This window comes from Aegilops tauschii, chromosome 6 (assembly GCF_002575655.3).
Source record: "Aegilops tauschii subsp. strangulata cultivar AL8/78 chromosome 6, Aet v6.0, whole genome shotgun sequence".
Lineage (NCBI taxonomy): Eukaryota > Viridiplantae > Streptophyta > Magnoliopsida > Poales > Poaceae > Aegilops > Aegilops tauschii.
In genome coordinates, this window is record NC_053040.3 from 134,975,436 (window position 1) to 135,001,313 (window position 25,878).

Genomic DNA, 25,878 nt, shown 5'->3' on the forward strand with positions numbered 1-25,878 from the left:
ACGTGGATCGGTAGGGGGGAAATCTTCGTGCGCACTCAAGTGTTCGAACCTTGAGGGTTTTGCCGGAACCCGTGATTCGACATTTGGCGCGCTAGGTAGGGGTGCGCCGAAGCCTCCCTCCCTTCGATCTGCACTTCGTTGCTTCATCGTCTCCATGGCGGACGCTTGCCGTGCTCGCGCTGAGCGCCGGGCTGCCCTTGCCGCCCGCGTTGCTTAGACGGCTCCCGTCGGTGGGCCACCCCATCGTTCTCCGTCGCCTGCCGCCAACGCCGCCACCGGCCCGGCGGGGAACGAGCAGCAAGGATCCTCGCTGCACCCCTCGGTGCGGCGGGACGGCCGCATCGCCACTCCATCGCTGACCCCGGCCGGTTCGTCATCCCATGCACGTCGCGCTCCCGTGGATGCGCAGGCTGCTCTGTGCATGGCGCGCGAGCTCCTGCGCTACCGCCCCATCGACGACCTCTACGAGGACTGGCTCGACCGCATCACCGAGCTTGTCAACGCCGCAGGGGGCTCCCCTGCGCCGTCCCTCTCGCTGCCTCGTCCTCCGTCAGCCATGGGTGGTGTGGCCTATGGAGCGCCTCCGCCACCTCTGCCCCAAGACGGAGTCTTGGCGCCAAGGCGAGCGGCCCCACGACACGACCTGCCGCACCCGTGCAAGAAGAAAGAAGCTACCAAGAGGTCCCAATTCCATGAGAAAACGCCCCCCCGCTCCCTGCACCACCACAGCAAGACCGCGTGCCACCTGCGGTGGCGGTGCGCGGACCCCATCAAGAACAAGTTCTCCACCAGCGTCGAGTCCCTGTGACCATGGCGGGCTGCCGCGCCTTCACCCCTGAGCTGCGTAGCGTCGCCTGGCCCGACAAGTTCAAGCCGGACCTGCCTCCTCGCTACGACGGCACCCCCGACCCCGCGGAGTTCCTGCAGCTCTACGAGCTGAGCATCGAGGCGGCCAACGGCGACGAGAAAGTCATGGCGAACTGGTTCCCCATGGCTCTCAAGGATGGCTCCCGCTCCTGGCTCCTGAACCTGCCTCCAGGCTCGATCTCCTCCTGGGACGAGATGCGCAACCGTTTTGTTGCCAACTTCCAGGGCACTCGCGACCGCCCGCCGGCCGCGGGTGACCTGCGCCGCCTCAAGCAACAACCAGGAGAGACCCTCCATAAATACATCCAGCGCTTCAACAACATTTGCCTCAAGATTCCCAAGGTGACGGACGAGGCCATCATCTCCGCGTTCTCTGATGGCGTCCATGACGTCAAGATGAAAGAGGAGCTCGCCATCCACGAGGAGCTATGCACGTCTCTGGAGCTGTTCAACCTGGCGACCAAGTGCGCAAGAGCTGAGGAGGGGCGCCTCTCCCTCCTCGAGCTCCCGGCCGCGGACCCGGAGGAGAAGAAAGCCAAGGCCAAGGACGTGAAGCGTAAGGGAGCAGTCGTGCTCGCGGCAGAGCCGGACACGAAGCGCGGCAGGGACCAGCCCGAGTCATCCAAGAGCAGCCGACCGTTCTGCGCCTTCCACAACCTGCATAGCCACAACACCAGCAACTGCCAGGAGCTCAGAGCCATTCGAGAAGGACGCTTCGGTCGATGCCCCGAGCGCAACGACCGGGGCTACGGCCAAGGAGGAGGACGTGGTGGCAGACGCTGGGATGACCGCGGCCCGCGCTAGGAGTGGCACAACCGGCCTCGTGAGGACCGCTGGCAGGATCAGCCTCGCAAGGGCGCCTGGAGGGATCAGCCGCGTGAGGATCGTCCTCAGGGCAACGCCGGTCTTCCTCCGCTACCGCCACCACCAAGAAGGAACGACGACCACCATCAAGACGAGGGGGCTGGGGGCTTTCAGGAGCCGCGTGCTATCGCCTGCATCTTGGAAGTAGCTGAAGCCCCAGCCTCGCAGCGTATCTTCAAGCAGTTTGCTCGTGAAGTGAATGCAATCCTCCCCAAGCTCGAGGCCACGCGCCCGCTCAGTTGGTCCAAGTGCCCCATCACGTTCAGTTCGGCAGATCAGCTCAAGTGCGCAGCTACTGTAGGCGTCCTCCCAATGCTTTATTCACCAGTCATCAGCAACGTGCAAGTCACCAAGACCCTCATCGACGGCGGCGCAGGGCTCAACGTCCTGTCCGTCGACACGTTCGACAACCTCCAAGTGCCGTATGACCAGCTTCAGCCTACCAAGCCTTTCTCAGGAGTGACCGACGGTTCCACCACACTGATAGGGTAGGTCCGCCTCCCTGTCACCTTCGGAGAACGCAACAACTACCACACCGAGCTCGTTGACTTCGACGTCGCCTACATCCGCTTGCCATATAATGCGATCCTTGGGTACCCAGTCCTGGCCAAGTTCATGGCGGTGACCCATCACGGCTACAATGTCCTCAAGATGCTGGGAAGCGGCGGAATCATCACAGTCCCGTGCGAAGAAAGAGATGCGGTGTGCTCCTTCAAGCGTGCCTTCCAAGCTGTAGCAATCGACGACCCCGACAGCAAGGGCGAGCGCCCTCCTGAGGCCACCCCCAAGAAGAAGAAGCAGCTGCACCGCGCAAGACCTCAAGCAAGCGGCGCCTCGTCAGGATCGGCGCCTGCTCCTGGGGCGCCTCCCTCCATCGCATAGGAATGCGCGCCCGGCGCCCCTCTTGGGCAGGGCTCAGGGGCTCTCTTCTGGAGGGCCTCAGACTTTGCCAACATCACGAGGGAGGCACTTGGGCACCACTTGGAGGCATGCTTCACGGCATGTTTCCCTCAGGAGGACGCAGGGCGAGGAGCGCCCACCACTCAAGAGTTCATCACCAAGACCACTCAGGTACTGCAAGACGCAAGGGCCATGCGCGGCGGCCGCCGCTCACCAGGCGCAGCTCCCCATCCAGGCGAGGATGCCGGGCTGTGCGTCTGCATCGACGTCCCAGGGCTCAACAGGTCCGCATCTCAGGAGCTTTTCTGGCCTTCGCGTGTGCGACGCTGTGAGGGCCCACCTCACAGATACGTTCGCATGCCTTTTGGCTTGCCGAGCGTGGCGTCCGCCTATTAGCGCAACCTGCGGAGCATCCTGGCGGCTCAGGAGGCCAGGCATCACGCCGTCCTGACGGAGCTGGAGACGGTCCTCAAGGAACCACCAGGACCCCCAGAGCCTCCCAAGGTTCAGGGCCCGGGTGGCTCATGAGGAGCAACCCCTTCGCCGCGTACCTTCAGCTGCCCCAACTCTCCTTCATCAACAGAACCAGGTGACATTTTCCAAGTTTATTTAGCTGGGAGCGCCCCCAGGGCTGCATCATTCCCAGGCTGCGTGGGTCCGTCCCTGTGGCATGTATCCCTTTTATGTGTTTAGCTTACCTCGCTGGGAGCGCCCCTCGGGCTGCATCATCCCCAAGCCGCTCGGGCCTGACCCAGTGGCATGTATCTCCCTTGCACTTACTTAAGCCTGCTGCTTCCATGCTTAATCTACTTTTGACTACTACTCGTTCGATCGTCACCCACCATGGGGGCCGCGCGCCGGCCGTCTTTCTTCAGGATCCTTCGCGTGAGTAGGTTAAGCACGACGTCTGTGCTCGGGACCGTCCCTGCAGCGTCGATAAATCCAGCGGCTGAGCTCTATCTGGCGGGCCGGCCCCGTTCACGTCACCTCCTGGGGCCGTTGGTGCCTGGCCTCCTCACGCGATAACCTTAGGAGATTTGTTCGGCGCAGGTTGTCTGACCACCTCACAGGACCAGCGCAGCGAACAAAAACCAAGACCAGGCGCAACCTGCCTTGAGGTAGGGCCTCGTGAGCCCCGCGCTGGCTCACGAGTGCCCAGATACAGCTCGTCTAGCCCTGCCGTGCAAGCCACGTGTCAGGGCGGGGCTATACACGCCCCGGGGGCTCTCCGCAGTAGGGAGTCCCCCACCCACGCACCAGTGGAAGCACCATGCTCCGCGCTGGTCGTCGACACTGCCGAGGAGCGGCTATGCCCGTGCACAAGCGGAAGCACTACGCTCCGCGCTGGTGATAAACAACTGAGGGCGGCCTCACGGCCGTACCAACCTCAGGGAGCCCCAGAGCTCAGTGTCCGGCCTCACCGCAACGCCTCCCCTCGGGAGAGCTGCGCGAGGGGGCTGGGCACAGGGGCTGCGCTCGGGTCACGCCCAAGCGTACGCCACCCAACCAGGTCCCTCGGACCTGGTCGTCGCACGCCCCTCCCGAGCCGAGCCTCGGCGAGGGCAAAGGTATGGAGGTTGTTTGCATGTCAAGGGGGACTCCTGAGCATCGCGACTTAGGAGCCTAACTAGTCACGTAGCCCCTCACTCCTTGGTCCGTCCTGGTCTCCGGTCGGCCCAACGACGGTTGAGGTATGAGCGGGGCCGGGCTCTGCCGACGTAGAACATTAACCTATCCTCGCGTCTCCTTCCTATAAGCTGTTTGCGCGTCAAGGGGGACTCCTGAGCATCGCGACTCAGGAGCCTAACTGGTCACGTAGCCCCTCACTCCTTGGTCCGTCCTGGTCTCTGGTCGGCCCAACGGTGGTTGAGGTATGCGCGGGGCCGGGCTCTGCCGACGCAGAACACAAAGCAAATAGGAAGAAAACCGCAAAATCTCAAAGCAAATATTACAAGACATATTGTTCTCACAATATCAAACGCAAGTTTAACGCCTCCACTAGGCATGGTTCATGTCACAGGAATAAAACAGGAAAGGAGCCGCAGGTCATCCTTGAACACCATCGATGCCCGTAAGAGGCACTCCCCCCTTGATGGCGTCGCCTTCGTCTGGGCCGCCAGCCGGAGCTGCAGGAGTGCCGGCACCTTCGGTCGAAGGCGTGGAAGTGAAGCCGCGGAACTTCTTCAGCAGGGCCTCCACCTGACCTTTCACGGTTGCGGCGGCAGCCGTGCAGTGTTCATCAACTACAGGCTCCAGCAGCTCGTCAAGACGAGCGCTGGGGTCATGAAGGTGCAGGTGGCTGAAGACCCGCGTCAGCGCGGCTGAAGAAAGGACGCGAGCCTCTGCCTCCGCCATGGGACCGATGCCCTCCATGACTTCCTCGAACGCCTTCACCAAGAAGGGAAGCAGCTGAGCAGGGCCATCCTCGTCGGTGGTCAGCGGCCTCTCCAAACCCTTCTCGTACAGTGCCTTCAGCGCCACGCGGGACCTCTCCTCGAGGAGTGAGAAGGCCGCGCGGTCTTCGGCCAGGACCTTCGCCTTGGTGTCAAGCTCGACCTTCTTTGCCTTCACCTTCCGCTCCAGCTCCTCCAGCCGGCTGCGCTCCGCGGCCCGCGTCTTCGCCAACTCCCCTAGCTCGGTGTCACGGTCCTTGATGGCGTCCTCCCGAGCCCTCATCTCCTCCTCCTTATCCTGGCGGCCACGAGCTTCTTCCGCGAGCTGGTCGCGCAGGCTCTTTAGCTCGTCCTCCAGCGCCCGGCAGCGGTCGTGGGCAGCCTCAGCGTCTTTCTGTGCCGCCTCGCGATCAGCTCTAGCCTTGGCGGCGGCCAGCTTCTCCTTCTCGAAGGCCGTCGCGGCCTGACCCAGTGTCGCTCGAACCGCCGAGTCAGAATGAAGCCAGCCAGAGGCGAGCTCCAGGCGCCCGGCCACAAGGCGCGGGTCCGCGCCCAGGAGATCTTCCCGCAGCTGGGTCATCTCCGAAAGGGCACGCTCCAAGACAGCGGAGGAGGCAGAAGAACCTGGGAATAGTGGCGCAGCAGGAGGAGGAGATGGCATCATCACCAGAGCCTGGGAGACCAAGGGCTCCTGAGCTTTTGGAACCTTGGCAGCCGAGCCGGACATCGGCACTTTCGGAGCCAGCGGGACCTCGGGGACTGACTCCTCCTGACGATGCTCCTCCTGGTCTCGTGAGGGCGACCGGGCCGGGGAGGTGCGAGTGCTGTCGCCTCTTTTCTCTGTGGAGGGGGGCATGGCCGCAGCATCCCGCTTCCTCTTCTTCGCCGAAGGTAGCGGCCTGGACAACCAAGGACGAACGTCAGGAAGCAGCAGCATAAGCAAGGACAAGGCAAAGACTAGAGCACTTACTGGTCCACCACGGCGTAGTCCACCCTCCGCTTGGTGAGCTTGAAGCCCGAGAGCCTCGAGGCTTGAGGTGCGGGCGCGCTGGCTCCGAGAGCAGAACCTGGCGCAGCGGAGGGGCCGGAAGCAGCTCCAGACGGCGCCACGGCAGGAGTAACATCTCGAGAGACCAGCGATGACCTGCCCCTCGTCGGGATGACGGGCGGCTCCCCTTTCTCCTGGCGGGTGTCGGCCTCGGCGTCATCAGGTAGGGCGCGGAAGATGTCGGCTTTGCTCAAGGGGGAGGTCTCCCCCGTCCCTTCGGGGGTCACCTCCGAGTCTTCCTCCTCCCCCTCTTCCTCCCCGCGGGACTCGTCAGAAGACAGCTGCACCGGCTTCGGCGCCGCAGAGACCCCGGTAGGCGCCGGCGGCACCAGCCCGCGACTGTCGAAAGTTGGCCAGGAGGCCACGATCTGCTCCCAGTCCTTGCGGTGGAACAGAGGAACAAAGGCGCTCGATGGGTACTCTTGGTTGTCCCCGACCAAGAGGCGCAAAACTGCGGACAACTCGTCGTCGGGCAAGGCCTCCGGGCTCAGGCGAATCTTGTCCTCTTCGTCTCCAAGCCTCCACAAGGGGCGCGCATGCGCTTGAAGAGGAGCAACGCGCAGCGTCAAGAATTCCCTCAAGAGCATGGCCCCTGTCACCTTGGCCGCCCTCGCATTACCCGGCTTCAAGTCGACCTTCATCTGCTCCAACATCGACGATGCCCGCTCATCAGTAAGCTTCGCACAAGACCACCCCTTGTCGGACTGGGGCATCTCCGTCGGCAGCGCCAAGCGCGGATGGATGCACTTGGCACCCATCATAACCCATTTGGATCTGAGGTTGACGGCCTTCTTCCCGGTGTTCGAGATCGAGTTGGCCTTGCCGGCCACGATGAAATTGGCGCACCCGGAGATGTGACCCTCGCTGACGCGGAGGAAGAAGAAGTGGCGCAGAAGAGCCACGGACGGCATCACGCCCAGACACGCCTCACAATAGTAGGCGAAGATGGACAAGAGAAGGATGGAGTTGGGAAGGAGATGCAGCGCCTGCAGCCCGTACTGGCCAAGGACCTCATAGTAGAAATCAAAGAAGGGAGGAACCAACCTTGCGGGGATGCTGCTCGTGAAGAAGGGGAAGAACGTGCTTCCCTCGGGCTCCGGCACGTCGGAGGCAACCCGGAGCTCCGTCTTCCCCCTCTCATTGCTGTCCCCCGCCGTCAGCAAGCGCGTGGCTGCGAGGCTCTTCTCCGAGATGTTGGGCGCGTCAAGAGCAGGTTCGTACCAAGCTGGCGACGTGGAGGGCTTGACCTTGCGCGGCACCATTAGTCACTGATGCGGAAGAAGATGGAAGCAAATCTGAGGATTCCGGAGGCAGGGCGCAAGAAAGGGGATCTGAGCAAGGCGAAGGGAAGCAGTGAAGACAAGCACTACCCACGCCAGCCTTTTTGTCAAGTTGGGCAGTTGCCGAGGCAACGTGGGGAAGCGGAGATGCCCATGTCCAATCAACCGCCACACGTCGACCAAGGCCGCAGGCTATTGGGGCCCGCGGCGCTCCGTACATGACCCTTGGCTTCGCCTCGAAGCCAAGCCTGAGAGCGCCTTGGGCCCGGGGGCTACTGTCGGCGTTCTGGGAATGGGGGTCCCCAGACTTGCCTGCCTGTGGCCCACAGCGTGGCTTTGCTAGCAGGCCCGTACGGCCCATCTTCATCAACAAGGCATCCAAGACCCCCGCGAGGGGCCAAGCCTCGCGAGGTGGACGACGCAAGACCTCCTCAGGAGCAGCCTCGCCAAGTAGGCTCGCGAGGGGCGGAGAGATCAAGGCAAGGCAAACCTTGCGAGGTTCTCGTGACATGAGCCATGACGATCGAGACCAAGCGGGCTCCAACGCGCGCAGCGTCCTTGTTTCATCTTTGGTGCAAAGGAGGCAAGCGCGGGCGCGGAGTACCGAGGCATCAAGAAAAGGTTTCCATATCAGTGCAACGAGACCAAGACCAGGAGGACGGCAAGACAGAGGTCACCATGGAGCCCAAGGCGGCGTCACCACCAGAGCCTTTTGCAGGCGAAGACTACTTTTGTCAGGATAAGCTGTACTAGTTGTCCCCTTTCAAATTGGCCGTTGTTGGCTCCCTTCCTGCTCAATATTTGGGGAGAGGACCAGGGCCTCTATAAATAGGACTAGCCGCCACAGTAGAAGAAAACGAGGCCTGAGCTGATCGAATCCTCACCCACACAAGTTCGCCAAGCACAAGAACACCTCAACCTCAGGAGGCTGTTCTTCCCCCTTGTACTGTTCATCCTCAGCCCAAGAGGCAATCCACCACCACCACACTAGAGTAGGGTATTACACCATGACGGTGGCCCGAACCAGTATAAATCTTGTGTCCCTTGTCTTGTGAGTTCGCCGAGTCAGTCCGTAAGATCTTAGCAAAACTAGGACGTGGATCGGTAGGGGGGAAATCTTCGTGCGCACCCCAGTGTTCGAAGCTTGAGGGTTTTGCCAGAACCCGTGATCCGACAAACTCGGCAGTTTTTTCCCACGCGGAGGGGAGTACGACTGTACTAGGGTTTACTGGTTCGTCTGCCGCCGCCGAAGAATAACAACAGGTGTGGGTGAGTAGAGGGATGGCTAGGCCAGCGATGCGAGTACGATGGGGCGGTGAGGCCTGCGCGACAGCACAGCCGGCCATGGGGAGGAGGGATCAGGCAGTCCCGCCGGCGCTTGTTTGAGCGGCTGGAGCAGGAAGAGCAGAGATTGAAGAAGCACGACGACCGTTGGATGGACATCCAACAGTCACTGCTTGTGCGTCAACCTTTTTTTAGGAAAGCCTCAAATCTGCGGAAAACAACATACAACCCATCTGCCATTATTTCTAATAATCTACAGTCCATTTGCTAATTCTTAAGGTTTTTTTGGAGCCCATATTCTTTTTGTTAGCATTACAGCCCATATTGTGGCCACGGTTAAAAAATTATACGAAATTTTGCATATTTCGGTGCGGTCCAAACTGTTTTTAATCCCGAAGTTTCGAGTCACGTTCAAACTGATTTTAAAAATAAATATATATCAATATAAAATCCAACAAATTGTCCACGCATAAAAATCAATGCAATGTAAAATCTCGAAATGAAAAAAAAATTGGAACTAATTGCCGGTTTGATGTGTTTTAAAAATGTACAGCCCATTCCTCATTACTGATAGGCCATTTTCTCGGCCAGCCGAATGAAGCTCTCCTCGTCTTGAAAGATTTGCAGCCCAACAGGCCTGACAAAGCGACTTACTTGGCAAATCACAAAAAAACTGGGCTGTGGCCGTGGACCCAGCTGTCAGCCTCTCCACGTACAGTACTCTTCCGATGGAAGTCGGTCGTTGACCACATTGACCACGCCGCACCGAGAGCACCAAGGCGGTGGATGACGGCGAGGCCTAGGAAGGGGACGACGTGGAGCCGGGGAAGACGCGGCAGTGGATGCCCACGCAAAGAGGAGTACGAGGGTTCACTGGTCCGGCTGCGGTGTGAGGCTGCGTCGCCGCAGGGCCTGGCTAGTGGTGGGAGTAGTAGGGGACGATGAGGCCTCAACGGCAGCACAGCCGGCCACTGGAGGCAGGAGCAGGCGGTCTCGTCGGCGCTGGTTTGGGCGGCTGGTGCAAGAAGAGCAGCGATTGAAGAAGCAGCAGGACCGTTCGATTCAAATCCAACGGTTACTGCTGCTAGAATCGTTTGTTGACTAAGTTGACAAGCCCTGCGTACGCGTCAACTTAGTAGGCCCACAGGTTAGCCTACCAACCGGTGCGCCCCAGATGTCAGTGGGAGGAATCAATTTTTTTCGTGTAATAAGGAGGCAGTTGATTGCGTGCGGCCAGGCCAGCGGAGGGAGTAGGGTGGGCCGGGGAAGCCTGCGCGGCATCACAGCGGGCCACAAGAGGAGGGAGCAGGCAGTCCCGCCGGCACTAGTTTAGGCGGCTGGAGCAGGAAGATCAGAGATTGAAGAAGCACGTCGGCCGTTGGATGGACATCCAACAGTCATTGCTGCTAGAATCGTGTGTTGACTGACAAAGCCTTGCGTAAACAAGTCAGGCTCGAAATCTGTGGCGTGTACAGCCCATTTGCTATTATTTTTATAAATTTTCCCGATTTTCTAATTCATATGGAATTTATTGCAGCCCGTTTTCCATTTTTAGAATTGATGCCCATTTTCTGGTCAGTACCAGGGTTAAAAAAATTAACTAAATATGTGGGAAATTTTGAAAATTCGCAAATTTTTGCTGGGGAACAAAATATTCTTAATCCAAAAATTAGTAGCCATACTAAAACAAATTTAAAAATAAATTAGTACTATGTCATGTTAAATCCAATGAAATACTCCCTCCGTCCCAAAATTCTTGTCTTAGATTGGTCTAAATACGGAGGTATCAAGTCACGTTTTGGTATTAGATACATCCGTATCTAGACTAATCTAAGACAAGAATTTTGGGACGGAGGGAGTATAAGATATCAGTGAAGAACAAAAACAAAAAAAACTAATATCCCATTTGCTATTTTTTTTGGAATTTTCAACCCCTTTTGATATTACTTTTAACAGACACTGACCATACTCTTTGGCCAGGCTGGAATGCATCCCTCCTCGTCTTGAAAGATTTGCAGCCTAGTAAGTCGGAGAAAACAAATAGGCCTAGCTTGGGTATTCTTCAAAAAGAAATACTGGGCTACCTATTTTCCCAAAGAAAAAACTGCTGGGCTGGTCCTGTTGTTAGACGGGCCACAGAGACCGCACAACCCAGTTTATAGCCTACTCCTCCGAATTACTACTAAAAAAGTTGTGCAATTCTGTCGTTAATTGACTATACGTTGAAAATGATGTGGGTCCCAGATATCAGCAGGGTGGATTAGAGTAAAAAACGTGGGGTTCATCTGAGTAGTAAAAGAGGCGCTTGCTTGTGTTCGGGAGTGGACCTGGTGGGTCCGTACTGTCATACTCACAACTATAGTCCTCTCCCGATTCACTATGTTGACAGGGACCGTTTAAAAAAAACTATGTTGACAGGGCCGGGCGGCGGCGCCGTGGCGAGCGCACCAAGGCGGAGGATAAAGTGTTGTCGCCAATGTGCTGGGCTGGGTTGGACATTCTTATTGAAAAATAAAATGGACCGGATCTATTTACGACGTTGACTACGATTTGCATGGGTCCGCTGGTTGCAGGAAGAAAATGCTGGGAGAAAGAAGACTGGTCGCTATCTTTGCCGAAGAATAATATCGGCTAAATGTAACGACACTATCATAGGAAATAATATCCTCCTGTTAAATCATGAATAGAACTGGTGCATGAGCATTTAGCTTTATTTATTTACTTATTTATGTTTAGGGGACCATGAGCATGTACCTGGGCCGGATTCATGTGAGAGCCTCCCTTCCAGTTAATTATGGGCTTCTCTATTGGGCCTTCATCAGTGGGCTGCATGTTATCAACAAGTGGAAAATGTGTTCCGTACGAAAAATAGTATGCGCTACGTACGGTACGGGGCACTAAAGGATCGAACCATGCAACGACTTCCAAAACATTGTGTTTGTCGTTCTAACAACACATTTATTCAACCAACAGACGAAATATACTACTGATTGTACATTGAAAACAGCAGCAGCAACAACCAGGGCTGGGGGTGCAATAGAAGCAATAAGCAGGCCAGAAGAGTGAAGACACATCTCTCTCTTCCAAACCAAACATCATCCATCATTACAAAAGGGCTACCAAAAAAGAACAAGTGTATGCATCAAACTAAATAAAGATCCTACTACACCAAGTGTACACATCTAACTAACTGGCTCAGTTAGACGTTACTATTTATTAAGCTGTGGAGATTGGCTGACGGCTTGAACCAGATGGGTGCCTGACGGGGGAAACTCTAGCCAGCATGTCGAAGTATGATACTTGCGACCCTCTCTCCTACTTTGGGCTGCAGAGCGTGGCGGCACATATCAGGGTATGGTGCATGCAGAGACACATGGTATGCCGTGTACACACAGTTTTGCCTGATGAACGAAACCGCGCTGCCATCATGATCCTTGCCGTCGGTTATCTCCTGGTTAATCGGATAATTCAGTCCGACAAACAGAGAGCGTGTACCAAGGCTACTTACCAACCTCCAGTCAAAAATTCCTGAAGGCCCACAGAAGCTGGGATCCTGCTCAAAGACCTTGCAGTGACTGTGATTGTATTCCGCGAAACAACACGTCCGGTACGTGCGAACGATCATCAATTGTTCACCGTTGTCTGATCGAGCCAGGAACCACCTGCAACTGCCATGCCGCTTTTCTTTGAAAGGTTCTGGGATTAGGAAGGGTAGGGACACCAGGCGGCCTACAACATCATATCAAGTTGGAGTCAAATAACCCTCAAAAAAAGTTGGAGTCAAATAAAAAGGGCTCTTGATGTAGTCAATCTTAAGAACAACATGTTATGAGCATGAATATTTTTTCAGTAAATGTTGACAGTAATATAAGCAAGCCATCATGATATCATAGGAAAGTAACATACTGCTGTAACAGCCATTTGTAGCAATGACTGGAGTAGGCCAGCAATACGTCTAGCCATAGAAGGAGTCGACAGCGTAAATGAAGCCCTTGTGTTCAATGGCATCAGAGAACCATGGAGGATGTATGATCCTGCGATTGACGTGCAGATTTATCCACTTACCGCAGTGACCTGTCAGATAGGCGAGACCGCGGTTGAAGAACGCAATTAGCCTGAAGTCTTTATAATTCACAGATCTTGTGGGCACTTGGCAGATTACAACCTTGAGCAAATCAAAATTGGTATCATGTTGGCTACTGTAAGATTCCGAGTATTCTGAGCAGCGGTGCCAAAGCAGTGCAGTGTTAATCGAAGGAAGGGGGATCAATCGCTGGGTGTAGACCTCCACGAGCATCCAGCTGCCGCGATCGTCGACGAGCACCATCCAAGACGTGTTCATGACGACCCGGTACATACCGTTAATGTAGTTGAGGGTGACGGGGATCGGATCGCAGTCAAGGGGGTTGATGCTCGCCACCCTACGATTGTTATGCTGCGTGACACGCCATTTCTGAAGATCAGGTGGCATCAGCAAGCAAGGAGCTGGCTTAAAAAGCTCCGGCCTGAGGGCTTTGAGTAAACGGTACAGCCCTGACGAGCACGCGGGGAGCGGCATGGTACTGAGATTGTCCACATGCGAAACAATGAGCTTGATTACCTCTGTGGGGAGCGAATTCCAGCCAGTCTTTCGGCGGACGCTGCTCGGTTCTGCCATTGTTAGTGCTTGGGTTTCGGACGAGGGGGAGGCGCCTTAGCGGGGATGGAAGATTGGACGAGGGGGGGGAGGCGCCTTAGCGGGGATGGAAGAGCGGACAAAGATGGAGAAGCGAATATGTGATGCGGGAAGTGGACTGGTGATGATGACTACAACACACCGCTTGACTTACGAGACACATACCAGTAGCGTAGGGTCATATCGAAGTCAGACAACTTGCTTGACTGATCACAGTACTGGTACTCCCTACAGTACCTACTACTATGCCCTAACTTGCTTGAGTAGAGTAGTAGTGGTCCGGGCCGGATGCTCGCAGCGCGATGACCTGAGTTCGAATTCTGTCCTAAACTTTAGCTTTTTATAATTTTTTAATATATACTACTTCTTTCGCTACTGTACTGGCAGTGGAACCCACAGAGTACTTAGAATACAGGATTAAGGATGGATTTGTTTCTTTTTAACTTTCTGTACGAATCTGTAGCCAGCCTGCAAGTCATGTACACTGTACTCACAGTGGAACCCACAGAGTACTTAGGATACAAGATTAAGGATGCAATTAACTTTTTATAGAGGGAGAATCATACACGCAATTAACTCAAATGGATTGGATGTGACTCTATTATTCTCCAACGGCAACCGGCAAATTTCCTCCCGCGGGCCGGAGTAGGTTTCTTGGTTTGCATGCGGGTTTAACAGAGGGGTTTGATGGAGGCGAGGAGGCGTGTTCAGCCGGGCGTGCAGTGGACGGCGCAGTACTATTCAATTTGACAACTACAACTAGTATATTATAAAAAACAAAGAAGAGTAGTAGAGATAGAGATAAGAATAGAGACTAGGGAGGAGCACCATCTACTGCTTCGTGGGCTACTCCTGCGCTCCATTCGGCAGCCACAATGTCCCCTACAGCCACTCCCTCCTACGCTCCATTCGGCGGGCGCTGTTTAAATTTGGGGAGCGCACTCTCGCGACTGCTAGCAGCGACGACTTCACCGACGACGACTTCTTCCCCAACCTCGGCAACCTCTTCCTCAACGACATGGCCGACAACCTCAACGCCAATGGTGCTACTCCCGTTGCACCGTATGTGTTTCTGTCCTTCTTGTTCGAAATCGTGGTAGAATTCATGTTTCTAGTCTGTGTCCTAGATTCGATCTGTTCATCTACTATGCTAGTCCGCATGATTAGTTTAATCTCTGTTATAGCCGTCATGATTTATTTTGTGCTTATTCGGACTAAATCTCGTAGTAACTTGCTCATATATTCAACTGGCGGAACGTCCCCTACAGCCACTCCCGTTTCATGGACGGCCTGGTCGATGCCTCCAAGGAGCCCTTCGTCTACTGCTATGAGTGCCCGGTGCCATTTTGGGGCTCGCCGGCGGACATCGTGCATCACCTGACGCAGGCGTGCGGCGATCACTACTGGACCTTGGCGAAGAACATCAAGTACAAGACGTGCTTCCCGTTCACCGTGCTGGAGTCGCTGGAGGATCACCGCCGCCTGCTAGTCTCGGAGGAGGACGGCAGCGTCTTCCTCTGGATCGTGGGCACCGGCGAGGCCCGCGCAGGCCGCCGCCCCGTCTCTGTAGTGTGCATCAGGGGCGACGCCGCTGACGCTGACACTGACACGAGGCCGAAGTACGGGTGCGTGCTCACTATTACTACCCCTCGGAGGTACGTGGGCGGCGACACTAGCTACGACAAGCTGACTTGGACTCTGCCGAGCTGGGACCTTCCCACCGATGTGGACAAGGAAGACGCACGGTATTATTTGACCCCCAACAATGTGCACGGGGCCTCCAAGGAGGTTCACCTGGACATCTGCATTATCAAGTTAAATGTTGATCATTAGTCTTTGCTCAATGTAATCTGCTGTCTAAGCATGTGGATACTTCCATGCATGATCTTGCTCTATTGGAGTATCGCGCATGAATAAAAGTGTATCCATTTATGGTTTAGTCTAGAATCTTCCATGTATGAATTTTTACTACAGTACTGGTGAAAGACTTATGATGAACCATTTCTTACATATCCTCTGCCCCCTTCCAAGTCATCCTGATTTAATCCCTCCCTCTAGGTGTATAAGGGCATGGTTAATACTTAAATAGTATAGCCAACTGTTGACTATAAGAAAGTGCCATGTCATCTGTAGCCAACATGTATAACAATGGATACTCAAAAACTAATTCTTGAAGATCATTTCTTGCAAAGCACAATAAGAGTTATTTCTTTACAAGTTTTGGATGCAGGTTGAACAGTTGAACGCTTTTGTTTGCAAAAGATACTTTTTTATCTATTTCACCCGGATGTTTGTGAGCTCTAGAGATGAAATAGTATCCGAACAAACCTATTGATACCCGTTACACATCAGACGACCCCCACATCCTTTGTCAAAATAAACAACTCCCCGATCAATGCATTTTACTCTTCCGTGCAACGCACGGGCACCTTACTATAGATTAGTACGACCAAAAATTGAACTAACATTATATATAGTACGATAAATGATGATGCATGTCACCTAAAATTATATCATTGAAAAATATGTTCAAATACGAATCCAACGATATTGCTTTTGTTGACATGCACTAACATTTTGTCAGTTAAATCTTCAGTCAAATTCAATGGGGGATAAACCACGACCGATGTAGTACTAGTGTAGAGGGCGGCGTTGCACGGAAGTCTCACCCCTCTCGTAGCGCGGCAGTAAAGCCGTCATATCACAAAACCCAACCACTCCCAGTAATAAGGGTCCTGGTAAAATAAACGGACAAGCAACCATCACATCCCTCCGTCTTTTTTGCATTTCATCTCTCTGCATTTACTTTCTCCAGTTCATCTCCCACACTCGATCCCTAGCAACTACTCCTAGTATCCCTAGCTACTACTCCTAGGGCCAGTTCTTTTGGCGGCTTCCCCAGCTTTTCCCATAAGACTAGTCACAGTGGAGAGTAACATTCAGGCGCCTCACTCATTTATTTGGGCTTCTAAACTACTACTACTAGTACCTCCGTCCTGGTTTATTCCTCACCATTGTAATTTGTGCTAAATTTTTACCAAAGATTTAACTCATAAAATGTTAGTGCATGTGACATGCACTAACATTTCATTAGTTAAATTTATGATCAAAATTTGACACAGATTACAATGGGGACCAATAAACCAGGACGGAGGTAGTAGTTATGGGATTACTAATCTAGAAGCCTAAAAGAACTGGCCCCTGGTACTCCTACTAGTAGTAGTACTCAAGTTGGAATTCCAATTGCACGGCACAACTTGTTAGGCAAAAAATTCGATACAGGGAGTACAAAGTACGACAGAGAAATAACCACAGAGAAGGAAGCTAAAAGTTTGTGCGATAGTATATAGTAAAGTTTGTGCTATATGCACGTACTTACAAAATGCGTACGAATACACAAGGTCTCCGAACTTTCCCTTTTACATACTTAATTAAGGACGCTAATAATTCCTGAACGTCGGGATTTATCATTTGCGTCCCAAAACTAATGAGATCGCCTTACGAAACAAAAATTATACTCCTACTAAAAGCCACGGCGCTCGCAGGAGCGCTTGCGGTGCGCCACGAGTGCCCTGGTGCGCGGCCGTTTCCCAGCGCGCCGACACAACGCCTCTTCCTCAGCCTCGCAACTCGTGAGGTGCTGATTGGCGGCTTGCCGGCGGGCGAGCGCGATCTCACCGGTGTGGTGATCCGGCGCCAACAGGTACTCCTCCTTGCTGGAAGCGTGCACTCGGTCCACGTACCGCCAAGCGTAGATGAGGCGCTTCGGCCCGACTGCACTCAGGGCTTTGGCACGGGCGTCCTCCGCCACCCTCACGGCCCTCGCACGAGCCTTCTGCCAAAGAGCCAATTGACTGACTCTCTCGGACGCGACATAGGCCTTCCAGGCAGCTTGTCCCGCGGTGCGCTTGTCTTCCTCGGCCTTCTTCTCCGCCTCTATTTTGGCGCGCTCTGCTGGAGGCAAAGCCTCCCACAAGGCGACATCCATTTCTTTCCGAAGCTCCTCAAGGCTGGAGGGCTCGGCGGGCGGCGCGGCGTTCTCCTCGTAGCGGGGAGCCGACGCGTCCTCCGACGCGCGTGCTGGCGAGATTGGGAACACCGACGCGTCCACCTTGACGCGTCGCGGCGAGGAGCGGAACACCGACGGGTCCTCCTCGACTAGTGGTGGCGAGGAACGGAACAGCGACGCGTCCACCTCGACGCGTCGCGGCGAGGAGCAGAACGCCGACACGTCCCCCTCGACTAGTGGCGGCGAGGAACGGAATGGCGACGCGTCCACCTCGACGGGTCGCGGCGAGGAGTGGAACGCCGACGCGTCCTCCTCGACTAGTGGCGGCGAGGAACGGAACGACGACGCATGACCGTCCGCGCAGTGCAGCGAGGGGCGCCTAGGGCTTGGGAGGGGCGATGCCATGGTGGTCGACGTGAGAGGGAGGGGGAGGAGATAGAGATGAACGTGAGCGTTCTTCCGAATGTCGTGGGAGGCGCAGTATTTATAGCGAGCAATGGCACACCTATGTAAGATATGGACTGAGCTGCACTGACTTAACTGCAGGTCCAGTTGCGTCACTGACATGTGGGCCAGACCCCTATTGGGCCCATATGTCAGTGACCCAATGAACCTGCAGTTAAGTAACTGAAGCAGCGTCCCGGAAGATATGTTGCGTGAGTAACAGCTACGTGGGCATATTTGTTGGAGTAAATTACGGGGGAGGGAAGGGGTGGAAATATTGCTAGTCACAACGGATTGGACGGGCGTGGGGGGAGGAGAGTTATGCATGCAGATTTTTTCCACACGGGGTGGAGTGGTGGGACCGCCGGAGGGAGAAGGAGAGTCTGGCAGGCATATTGTTTCCACACATGGAGAGGAAAAGATTTGGAGACGAACGGGCTTCCTGCAGGTATGGGGAACAGTGCATAATAAGTCTCATCTTGCATGTCGGGCTAGGTATAGTCTCAAGTCATTAAAAACATACACGCCCCACACATGTTCATATTTGAAGGTGCACTAAATTATTGCATGCGATGGTTAAGGCTGGCCATAATGGTGGTATCTTAGCTGGTATCATGCACACGGGAATAGCAAACATGCTGATGTGGCAAAGAATTAAAGAAGAGAGGGGGGGTTAGAGTAACTACTAGTGTTCATGCATTCATTGGTAAACACATTTTTTTGTGAAGAACGACAACATTAGTTGAGTACTTTTGCAGACTACAAAAACTATTCCACCGCCTCTATCTTGCTAAGAGTAGGTGAAATTTTTGAATCGAGCCCTTTAAACTAGAAGGGAGGTAGTAGTACTCTAATAGCTAACCTTGGCCCTGTTTGGATCCATGGGTTAGAGTTAGTTTGGGTTAGTTTGAACTCAACTAACCCAAAAAAATCTAACCCACCCAAGAGGTGCTTATTTGGGTTAGTTCTTCTCGGGACACTAAAAAACACATTTTTCTCTCGCTCTCCTCGCAGCAGATCCCTCCCCACTTCCTCGAAGCTTCTCGTCCTCTCCCTCCTTCCCTCCCTCTCGCACCGCCCATGAAGGCACCTCGCCGTATCCGCGCTCCATCTAACCCTATCATCCCAACACCTCTTTCGCTAGAGTTACTTCAGGGTTAGTTCAGGATTAGAATCTTTAACTCATCTAATAGTAGTTCTTATACTCATTATAATCAGTATTGTAGATATTGATATTTTTAGTATAAATTTGGTCAAACACTTTGCAAACGGTTGACGGAAGTAAAAAGGACCAGAGGGAGTATCATGCATGCGGAGTAGGCAAAAAAATTGCTCATTTATAGCCGGTCGAAGTCTCAAAGGGCGCAACCGCGCGAGAGAGGCGAAGGTCGTGGGAGGCGCGACGGTTGACGGAATTAAGTGAAGTTACCCACACGCTGGCATGGCGTGCGAACAAGCAGAAGCTATACCGTCAGCCCTACGATATGGGTCTAGTAGACATGACATCTAGTGGGTCTTGCATAGTTCTCGAGAACTCTTTGGGGGCTTGCACCATTTATCCACCGGGCAAGCCAGCAACCCCACGCCGTTCACACGCCCTACTCGTCCCCGTCTTCTACTTGTACAATACCTTACAATAGTTCGCTCCCAGTCGTCCCGTCCTTTCACATTACACCAGTTCAACTTCTCCTAACCCTCCTCCAAAATCCATGGCCTCCCAAATCTCCATGGTCGCCGCTGAGTACCAGGTTAGAGCCATCACCGGTGATGAGTTCTTCGTCATCTACACACGTGGATCCGCGACGGTGAAAGCATGCCTTGCTCGCTTCCTACGCATGTTCAACAGTTCAACGGATGAGTGGGTCGCTGGGCTAGATGTTGAGTACACCACAGTCCTGCAAAGAGAGAAGAAACTAAAGGAGGCAAAGAAGAAGAAGCCCGTCGTGATCCAGGTTTGCGTACATAACGTGTGCTTGGTCTACCACATATGCCATGCCGACGTTGAGTGCCAGGATTTTAAGAACTTCCTCAAGGACGAAAGAGTGAAATTCGTTACTGTAGACTTTAGGAACGACAGGGATGTCCTGGGTCGGATAGGCCTCGTTGTAGGCCAGCCCTTTGATCTCCAGAAGGCAAGCCTGGTGTCCTCCTCTCAGCCTTCAATGCTGACCCTGGCAGCAGCCATGATTGATCCTTCGTACGCTAAACTGAAGAAACCTCACCACGAGTTTCATCATGCATGGGAGTTGAAGACATTAGATGAAGATCGCATCCTGTACGCAGCAATGGATGCCTACCTTTGTTTAAATATCTACAAGGGTTGGATCAAGAAGTAGAGCCCAGTGTCCGGTTCAAGCAAAGAAGCGTCGGCGAAGAGGAAGAGGGACGAGGACGAAGTCGAGGACGTGGACTCGGACTCCGAGTAGGTGGCAGTGCCGTCGCTCATGCTGGTTCTACTGCAGTGTCAAGCGGACTAGTTGCTTAGTTTATTTTCAAGGGTGTGTTGTGCTGAGGCCCCAGCAGAACTATGTTTATGTTCTTTCTCGTTATTTGAACTCTTTAGTACGTACAGTAGTACTAGTACTATGTCTTACTACTGTTCTTCTTGCAGTTGGTACTACTGCTCGTATCTTCGAGTTCCTACTGTACTTAATACGTTCATACTAGTAATATAATTTGGGTCAGTTGATTTGTGAAAGAAGTTCAACGGAGTGAAGGAACAAGATGGCAGGGTGCCCATGATCTATCTTATGAGTGTTGGGTGTGGAATGTCGTTCGCCAAAAAAAAATGGATCGTGCCCGAGGTTAAACGGATGGCGGGGGTGGGGGGAGCATGGCGGTGGCAGGCGGTTCAGGGGAGGGCGTGGCGGCGGTGGCAGGCGGTTAGGCGTGTGGCGGGCTGAGAAGATGAACCGTGCATCTATTTTGGAGGTTGAAGAAGCCCTTCTAGCCATCCATGTTGCATCAAATGGCTCACAAGAGTCGACTGACCCAAATTGCCCCTTCAGATTGCAGGATCCACGTGGCATTCAAGGTCTCGAAAGTAGATTCCGCGTCCGCACCCGGTTTGCGGGCTCGACGCGCGCGCGACCGGCTTCCGCCGCGACAGCCACCAAGCGCGCCTCCTCCGCGCGGGCAGAGACGACAATGGCACGCTAGTTCCTCCTCGCCGGCGTTCTGGAGCACGCGCTCGTCCTCCTCTTCGTACGCTACGTGCATAGACGCGGCTCCACTAGCTGCTCGCGTGCTTGGCAGCACGGCGGCATCGCGAGGAGGGACTGCAGACGACGTGAGCGGGCGAGCCTTCGGCTTGGCGGCGACACGGCGGCGATGGGCGAGAAATTGTTGGCCGGAGTAGGCGGGCGCCGGCATGCGCAACGGCGGTGGCATATTGACGAGTGCGCGTATGGGAGCTTAGTTTAGTTTTATATAGGGTTGGTCAAATTTAAAATAAAACCATACTAGTCCATGTAAACATTAGACTTAGGCAACGCTTTTATTAGTTACCACAACCGCGATACGGAATCCTGTGCAAGCGCGTGAACCACGGCCGCGCGGTCGATCGAACGGTGCGTCACCGTGTCACGCTCAAAGGACATCCACCAAACCTTTTTGTGTGTGTGAAAACAATCCCCGAATATTACTCAACTTTTTTTCCGGGAAAAGTTCTTGACGCTACATATTTCCATATATTTGAATTTAGCTCCAGTTCGTGTTTATTTGGATTTGGACGTTTTAGGCGCGCCCTAGTTTTTTTAATACTGATTTTGTGTGTGTGACTGAGAGAGAATGTGTGTATGTGTCCATACGTGTGTTGTGGCGGAAGGGCAATGTGGAGACGGTGTGCGTGTGATAGAGACATAGAGATGTGTGAATGTGCAAATGATCATGCATGAGTGAGACATAGACAGGTGCCGATACGTTGTGTATACATGAGAGAACGGTCTTCTATTTTACTTGTGTGTGTGAGAGAGAGAGAGAGAGAGAGAGAGGAGCATCCGTAGCACAACAACTATCTCTCTCGATTCGTCCGTCCCTCGCACGATCGCATGTAACACATGCATCAACGCGCACATATTGACACCCTCACCCGGCCCCTGCCCACCTCAAGGCCCGCACATCGCTCTCTATCTCGCACGCACAATCTCTTCGTGAATACCCTATTTAGCATGTAGCTTTCCGTCACATACACACACATTTCTCTCCTTAGGTTTGTTTTCTCTCAATATCTGACACACACACACACCCCCTCCCCCGAGCACACAATTCATCCCCATCCAAGGTTATATGGCGACCACTCTCGCTTGTGCTTCTCTGCACCCCAGCATGCACAACACCTCAATCTTCAAGGAGGGCATCGAGGAGATCGAAGACGGCGACCACACTGCGCTAGAGAATGCGGGGCCATTTGGAAGCAGGATGATGTGACGACGGCTGACTGACTCCTCCCCCCACCCTCTCTCTCTCTCGCACAAAATTACCAATCCCTCTCTCCCCCGCACAAATTTATCAATCCCTCAACCCACGAGATCCTTCCCCTCTCGTCCATGTTTTTCCAGCTCTCTCATCAAACCTGTTGTCTCTTCTCCTTCCACGTGTACAAAATCCGGATGCACACGCATCTCACGTATACTACATGTCTCCATCTTTCTCACAGACCTAACTTCTTCCTCTCTCTTTCTCTCTCTATCTCCCTCTCTCTGTTTTGTTAGGTTTGTCTCCTACTCTCTCGTCCACAAACATACAATCTTTCCCGCCCTATCTGCTCCATCTTCGCAAGCTCTCTCTGCACTTTTCATTCACACATTGTGATATGTTAAAAATGTTGCTTTTATAATGGCTGATGTAGAGTTATTGTTGGTTTTGTTGCATCCTACAAAGTAATAACTGAAATGCATTTTGATTGTCATTTGACTGGGATTATGCGAGTTTGAGCATGTTGTGAAGTACTATAGACCTTGTATACATCTTGGAATTCGACAATGATTGTAACTATCGAATTGTATAGACCATTACATTCGAAGTCAGTAGCCTAATATATTTATTTCACAATTTCAAAAAATGATTAATTCACTACATACTAAGAAAACAAATGTGTACACCCTCCGTTTTTATTTAAGTCCGCATATTAGCATTGGTCAAAGTCAAGTTTTGTAAACTCTCAGAAAGTTTATAACAAAAAATATTAACATATACAATAACAAATAAATACCATTAGATTCATTATTGAATGTACTTTCACATCATACATATCTGTTATGGTAAATGTTTATATTTTTCTATAAACTTGGTCAAACTTTAGGAAGTTTGACTTCAGTCAAACCTAATATGCAGAGTTTACTAGTACTACTCGCTAGTTGCTTAGCCGAATCACCCAACACGCTACACGGGGAGTTTAGTGTCACAAAATTTTGAGGTCGGCGGGAAAATCTCCCGCGACCCTGATTCGAGCAGTGGGAAGTTACCATCATAGCCTTCGGAACAGGCCTACGGATGACGGTTGGTAGGGGGTTGTTTTCGTAACTTCAGGTTCATCCTACCCAGCCAACCCCACCCCGGCACCCAGAGTAGTACACCTGAATACTCCCCATTTTCTATCCCCACCGCAAAATAGACTTCTCCACGGCACCACAGCCTTCATGCTCCTCCCCTTCTACATCAGCGCACTCGTCCACCGCAGCGCATCTGCCTCATTGACGACCTCGTACGCCGCACTGGAGCCGGTCCACCGTCGTCGTCGTACACGGAGCCTCTTCCCCGGCACCGTCTTCCATGGTCTCGGATCTGCTTCCCGGAAGCCGACGCCAAGCGCAGAAGCACCACCGTCATGGACAATGAACTGACTCCCGTTGCCGACCATGACTCACAGAGGCCGCCGCGACCATCTTTCTCCTCCCCGATTGGTAATGTGTGTATTGAATCACTTAGCAGTACATGTGCAGTTCCAATTTTGTTCATACCTACCCTTCAAATTTCCTGGGTGCTATTGTTCCCGTAAAAGTAATTGGTTATAGCCTCCATTGTCCAACAAAATATCAGCTTGTAATTGTGCGTCGCTCATGTATCGCGCTGTGCTTGGGTAGGTTTTCATCTGCAACCAGTAGTGTGGCAAATGATGGAAAGTTTTTTAGAACTAGCAAGATGCCCATGCGTTGCATGCATCAAGATGCATTTGTATGAGTAGTTTATCTTGTGGGAGAAAAGGATGAACGAGGGAATGCCTTATTTGCAAATGCGGAGAGGGGTGTGGGTATCTTTTTGCAAAATTGCCACAGTTTCCTTCCTATCCGTCGGATATAAATCGGATGGCCTGTATTGCAGGATGGCAAGAACACCATCGTCGCCAACTCTGTTTTTTATAAGAGTAGGGAAAAAGTAGAGAGTAGAGAAGTAGAGATAAATATAAAATAAATATAACAGTAGAGAAGAGAGTAGAGATAGCAGATACGTCGGGAAAGGATTGCGCGCGCGCGGGAAAAAGCGGCCGGGCGTGCGCTAGTTTTGGCGCGAGGCGTCCGGCGCGCTTTACAAAATCCAATGCCCTCCCACCACTCTGTGCCTTGCCACCGCTCTCTCCCCACTCTGTGCCTCGCCACCGCTCTATCCCCGCTCTTTCTCGCTTCGCCGCCGCCGCGCCACCATGCCGCCGCATTACTGGGAAACTTGGGGATACCGCGGCGTCCGCGCGCGCCCCTCCGGCGGCTTCTCCGCCGAGATCCGGTTCCGCGGGATGCGCCTCGGCCTCGGCAATTTCGACACCGCCAACGAGGCCGCCCGCACGTACGACGCGGCGGTGTGGCGCCTCCGGTGGCCTCATAGAACATTGAACTTCCCCAACGTGCTGACGCGGGAGCGGGCACAGGAGCTCGCGCCTCTGCCGCGGCTTATCACCGACGAGGATCGTCGCGACAACCGGAGGCGGGAGCACCGTCTCGGCATCACCGAGATAGACGAGGATGCCATGGCGCTGTGGCGCCAAAGCTTCCCGCAGGACATCATCTACGAGCGCGAGTTCTACGAGCAAAGGAGGGCGGAGAGGGATAAGAGGAGGGTGGAGCGAGCCGCCTATCGCGAGGACAAGCGTAGGCGAAAAGCGGACGCTCAATTCAACATGAGGCTAGGAGCAGCATCGCCCTGGAAATCCGCCGACGATCTGTATCTTCATGCCTACAGTCAGACGTCGGAGGAGGACATCACCGAGGAGGAGTCAGACGACGAGGAGTAGTTGAATAATCTATTTTTTATCTATCTATGCTGAGAACTATCCTCTACTCTCTAGTCTCTGCTCTCTATCTCTACTTCTCGATCTCAGCACTGTAAACGCTTTTTTAAAGCACCGCACGTTGCGATTTTGTTGGAGGTGCGCTAACATGGCAGACGAGTGCTTTAATGTTGCCCACAAGATGCGCGAGTATTACTAGTAGTATATTTTTCTTGCCATGTTGAGATTTTAAAACCACGAGTGCGAACATGCAGAGGAGCAATGAAGACCAAACACGGGATATTGGGGACATCTTCAAGGAGTGTGGCAAGTTAAAGAGGAGCTGCACCGAACGTGTAAAACGAGCTTTGGTAAGTAACACCTTTCAATTACTTTCATTTAGCCTCGTGTTCTTCGATGTGTATATGTTGTAGTTTCTGTTTCTCTTAAGCCTCGTGTTCTTCGATGTGTCATAAGAAGAGTCTTAATCATCCTAATGCTTTCGTTTTTAGCTTGATGTAGGAAGTGGGTGTTCTCACCTTGTAGTCTATTTTTATATTTTTTTCCTTTTGAATTCACTTCTCCCAGTTCTGTTTATCTGGCTTCTACTAAATGGATCTGGGTTGCTCTGAGTATTGATATAAAAAAGAAGTAACTTCATGTCAGGATGCAGTTCCCGCGAGGAGGCAAGTATGGTCAACCTCGAGATCATGTTTCCAGAATGAGGCTGGATTACACACAAGGTGCCATTTCCCTAATGATGCTGGATTAGACACAAGGTGAAAATTCCCAGATGATGCTGGATTACACACAAGCCAGGTGGAGTCGTCAGTTGTTCGTGTCCTCGTGGCTCTAGTAAAGGCTGAAAGAAAGCGTGTAGCAGCCCTTGAGAATGTAGCTGAGTTCCTGAAGA

The 25,878-nt window shown here is 53.2% G+C and overlaps 1 pseudogene; it reads left to right on the forward strand.

Moving 5' to 3' along the window:
* Positions 1-25,878, forward strand: part of LOC109749442 (flavin-containing monooxygenase FMO GS-OX-like 8) — a 103,107-nt pseudogene that overhangs the window by 56,703 nt on the left and 20,526 nt on the right.